Source organism: Schistocerca gregaria, unplaced genomic scaffold, assembly GCF_023897955.1.
Source record: "Schistocerca gregaria isolate iqSchGreg1 unplaced genomic scaffold, iqSchGreg1.2 ptg000043l, whole genome shotgun sequence".
NCBI classification, from domain to species: Eukaryota; Metazoa; Arthropoda; class Insecta; order Orthoptera; family Acrididae; genus Schistocerca; species Schistocerca gregaria.
Window position 1 is genome coordinate 4,556,915 of NW_026061702.1, and position 5,818 is coordinate 4,562,732.

Here is a 5,818-nt window from a genome sequence, read left to right on the forward strand (position 1 = left end):
GTGTTACATACTGTCGATCTTAAGGGCCCGCATTTGATCCCCAGCTGGATAAGAGATTTTCTCCACTCAGGGACTGGGTGTTGTGTTGTCCAGATAATCACCTATTCATCCCCATCCAAGCACAATTCGCCAAAGTGGTGTGAAATTAATTAGTTTTTTTTATTTTCATTCATAATTCTTCATTAATTTTAGAAAAACATCTGTCTGTCTCTGATTTGATTGTCTTGGCCATGGTTTCTAAATCTGCCTCTACTTGTGTGACACGCCTCGTGATGTCATCATGAGGGGTAACGCACTTTCCTACTTTTGTCATAATGTGCTACTTAAAGGTTTGACATTGATTTCATTGTGTTTTGCTAAAACTGTTAGTTTTGAAAACTAGGTGGCCATTTGAGTGATCCTTTTGTTCAAGTCACTACCAATTTTGGTTAATTTAGCGTCATTACTGTCAAGTTTTTTCTTTATTTCCTGAAATTTTTCCGTAAACAGTTTCTCATTGTTCTGTAAACTTGTATTCATCTGCTGAAATTGTTGCATGACTGCACTGATAAATTGTGAGAAATTTACTGTTTGAACATTATCTGCTCCCGGTAAATCTTGAGAATTTACTGCTTGTGATCCACTTTCCATATCTTGCAACTCTATGTTGCTGTCGGTTCCTACGGCTAGATTATTTAGGTTCTGTATTTCATTTACTTTTTCACTTGTTTGAGCAAGTGTAATTTAATTCTATGCTGCTTCATTGGATATGGAACTTGCAGTAGGCAAACTGTTTATGTTATCCATTCTGTGAGTCATGACCGTATCAATAGTAATAAGATTTTTTTTTTAAACTCGTCTCTACAATGTTTAGCTTGTATGTAATGTTATTCTAACAATGCATAGAGTTGATCTATTATTGACAATGTCTCTACACGCCATGTTGTCTCCACTGAGCTGTGTATCGGCCATTATGCAGTAATTATTGTCGTACTTTGAAAAAAACAAAAAATATACACTCAGCAGTAAAAATCACTTTTTAACTTTAGCAAAACTTCACTATATATTGTGAGTTAATGAAAGATTGTGCCAACAAACAGCCCAAGATGCTATGGGGCAATGTATCACAGGATGGCATTTGGCACCTTTATGATCATCTATGTGTGTCAGAATATACACCTGCGTTGCAATCAGACAGTGGTATGCATTGTAGTGATGTGACAGGACACCCTTCACTGAGACACGTTTTTCATTTGACCTGAATTACAACGATGTCACATCGTGTGACAAAAATGACCATTTCTTTGAGGGTGTTGCAGTTTCTTCTTTCAGCAGAGTATATGGTATGCATTTCATTGTAACCTTTCTAGTTTAGTAAATAAATCACCTTCCTTGACAAGGATCTCAATATTTGCTTATTTTCTGTTTATTGTTGTTACTAAGTATATACTACAGGTCAAAATTATTCGATCACCTATGAAAAAAGCTATGCACTTTATTTTAATAGACAACTACACTCTTCAAACTAAATAGGCTAACAATACAAATATTTTCTCTCTCTCTGTCATTAAGTACTCTTCGTGCTAAGAACAGCTGCGCAGATAATATTTTTGCAGAGATTACAGTCCCATGCATCTGTAATCCATAGATTTTCAACATTAGATGACGTCAGTTCTCTGATCTCTCTCTGCCATGTTCATCCCAGTGGGTGAGGTGGAGCAGTGGTTAGCACACTGGACTTGCATTCGGGAGGACAACGGTTCAAACCCATGTCCAGCCATCTTGATTTAGGTTTTCTGTGATATCCCTAAGTCGCTTCAGGAAAATGCCGTGATGGTTCTTGTGAAAGGGCAGAGTGGACTTCCCTCCCCATCCTTCCCTAATCCAAGCTTGTGCTCCGTCTCTAATAACCTTGTTTTCAATGGGACATTAGTGTTTAATCTCCCTCCCTCAAGTTCATCCCGTAAGTATTCGATGGGATTTAAGTGAGGTGGCTGACTTCACCAGACCATACTCTTCAGTTTCCCAAATTTCTTTCCTCTATTGACACAATTTAGAAGTCTGTCTGAGATCATTGTCTTGCTGCAGATCAACCCACAACTAATATGCCTCTTGGCAGATTGAACTGAATTGTTGATCAGTACTGACTTCATATGCTCTCCACAATGTCAATGAGTAAACATTCAGTGAAGGCTTACAAATTTAATACTCGATTAATCGTTGGACCATTGCAATCAGTTCAACTTCTCTCTATTCATCCATGTAAGTCATGGTCACACAAATGGCATTGCTCTGCTGAGACAAAGGTTGGAGCTTCTCACATATTGTTTACTTTATTATTAATTTTAGGTGCAGGAGGAGTCCTCACATTTACTCTGTACACATAGGAACTAATCTTTGCTTTACCGTGTTACTCAGGGTCTTCCAGATTGTCAAACACTTGAGCTGGCACCAGAGCAATGTATACACTACTGTAGGCTTGGTTAGGCCAAATTTTGTTCCTATTGCCTTGCTAGAATAGCCTTTGTGATGCAGAGCTACAATTACAGCACTTTTTTCAATTTCGACCTCCTCTTTCTTCCATCTTATTAGGATGCATTACAGCATGAACTTGAACAAGTATAGAAACTCACTTCTAGATGCACACAGTGTACAAAGGCAGCAAAAGAAATGAGACCTATTTAAATGGAACCCTCTTAGGTAAAGGCCACCAGTGTTGTGGAGACTCACCAGCACCTCTCTGGGTGAACAATGATTTTGATACATAACAGATGATCTTAGTTTTTGCATGTTTTACTATCAAAACAGGTTTATGACACAATACTCAAAGTTAAATCCCTGTTTTTAGCACATATCAATAGCTGTGACTGAAAACTTTTCTTCACTTTAGCATCTAAAATTCGCAGACAATGCGTGTGATCATCTGGACCACAGCCCTTGGACACCCAAAAAGATCAAAATGCATCTGACAGCAAGCCATCCGAGTCATTGGCAAATCTCAAGGGCCAAAGTAGCATGTACGTGGTTTTATAGTGATCCCAACATAAACTGCTTCCAAACCTCAGAAATGGAATTCTGTGATTGAAATTCAACCTTTGTAAGAGATGAGAATGTATGCCACTTACTACTAGCACAGACATACTGCTATTTTAAGTGTTCTCTCTGTCAAGGTAACTGTAACTGAATTGGCAGAGATGTGACTAAACACAGAAATGATATTGAGTTGCTACAACAAAATCAGGGATCTTCTCTTTATAACAGTATCTAATTTTGTAATACGTTTCTGCTGCTGAATCGTGTTCCATCTGTGTAATACAGTGCCTATGTAGCACCAAAATGTTCCATCTTCAAAATTTGAATTCAGAATATTTTCATGTGCTTTTGTAAGGTGTGAAATGTCACAACTCGTATCCCTAGAAGTGTTGGTATTATAATTGCCAGCTCAGAGACATGGTTATTCATTACAAATGATGGGGGGAAAAGCCTCCAATTGAATACAAAGCTGATAAATAAATGAGTGAGTGAACGTACAATTGCTCATTGGATTACACTGTGTCTGTTTTTGTTATATTTCCAATTCTTAATTTTCTGCATTCAGTTACAGTTATCATTGTACAGCTTGCTACATTGAAGCATGGAAATCACCCCAAGACAGTGAAGATCACATGGAACATGGAATGAGTGTCTGAACTGAAATGATTCCAAGCAAGCTACCCTGGGAATTGATTAATACTAAAAGTGTGTACTGCTTGGAGTATCTGACAAATTGTGCAGGGTCAGAAACACATACATTTTACAGAAAAAGTACAAGATGTGGTGAACATTCTGTCTGCAGTCTGGTATAGTGAACTGCTATGGGTGAAACAGAGTACAGTACTGCTCAAAGTAGAGGTGCTAGTTCTTGGAGTGCATTTACAGTAACCAGGATGAAATGTTTGTGGCTTTGCTTGCCTGTGTGAGAAGGACTGTTGCTAAAGAAAAAATCCATTTTATTTTGCCAAATGTGTTTAAAAGTAAAAAATAATACATATATTGACTGAATTATAAAGGTAACTAATGATAAAGGTGTTTCAGACATTCCAGACTACATCTTGGGTACAGTTACAAGAATTATCAGGTGCTGTGAAAAATGGTATTGGCTGCTAAACATTTACATGTAATGCTGTGGTAATTTAGGATCAAGAAAGTGCCTTGAAAAAAATGTTTATGTCTCCTTTTTCGTATATTTTTTAAGTTGAAGTGACTGTACATCATGTGGCAATAGCTGAAACAAATTGGCAACAAATTTAAATGAAATGTATACAATTTTTACGGTTCATATAGAAGATAACATGTTTAATAAACAATGCTGTTTTTAACAATAGTATAATGAATACTATGCCTTATCTTACGATAACATTAGAATAATATTTAAATACCTAAATTTGGGAGTTGTTATAGCCAGTAGTGTCTGCAACACATCAAACAGAGCTTTTCGTTAGCTACCATTGTATGTTTCAGCACCATGTTAACAAGCCTGCCACTCCTATCATACTTTATGTACACCCTATATAAAGTCCAGGAACACTTTCAAGTAATTACTGCACAAGAACTAAACATTGTACAGATATCATACATATTGCAATTTGAAGCGAAACTGTAAAAAAACTTCCAAACAAACGGGGCACTGCTTCATCATGTGGTAGAGGCAGTACATACACCAGATCCTTAATGCGTCCCCACAGAAAAAAGTCACATGGAGTGAGATGTGGTGATTGGGGAACCATTTAGTGAAACACCTGTCCTCTTCTGTAGCAAGGCCGATCCATCGATGCAGCAGCTCTGTGTTCAGACACCCACAAACTTCACGATGAAAATGGGTTGGAGCTCCATCCTGCTGAAAAATGAATGAAGGGTCCAGTTGCATTTGAGGTATCAGCCATTGCTGCAACACATCCAAGTAGGAATATCCAGTAACAGTGCTCTCAGTGAAGAAGAATTGCCTGTACTGTTTTTGGTACGACAAGGCACAAAAAACATTTACTTTTGGGGACTCATGCTCAAATTCAATGCATTCGTGTAGATGCTTTGTACCCCCAGATATGACAATTATGCCTGTTCACTTTCCCATTAGTGTGAAAAGTGGCTTCCCTGCTAAATATTATGTAATCAAAGCCATTACCATCCCCATTCAGTTTTTGCAACTCTGAACAAAACTCAAAGAGAAGCGTTTTGTCATCATCATTGAGTTCCTGCACTAGCTCCAGTTTGAATGATTTCATTGACACCTTCTGTAGCAGGACTTTTCACTATGTCATTGGAGCTATTTTGAGATCATGGGATGCACGACGCACAGATTTTCTCGGACTCCTTATAGATGACTCTCGTATGCACTCCTCATTCACTTCACTCACACTGGGACGTCTGCTTCTCTTTCCCGGGCACAAGCAACCCATCATAACAAATTTGTTGTGCCAGTGGTAAATGGCCTTCCTTGTTGGTGGCTCCTTACCACACTAGTTTTTGTTGGACGCCAACACACCATGTTTGTGACTTTTGGTGACTATCCTCAAGTTACGAAACTACACTGTGGTGGTATACATTAAAAAAAAAACTTTCAGTGTCTCTTTGAAATGACACATGTATGATAGCTGCACACTGTTTGGTTCTTGTGCAATAAATAATTGAAAGTGTTTGTGGTCTTTATGTACGCCTCATATTTTTTTATACATGGCAAAATCATGATATTCTCAACATTAGAAATGTTCATAATGTAACCATATGCATAAATTAATTTGCAAATGACTCATTCCTCATCATTATGATCCATAGAACACGTATCCTACTAACTAAATTGGAT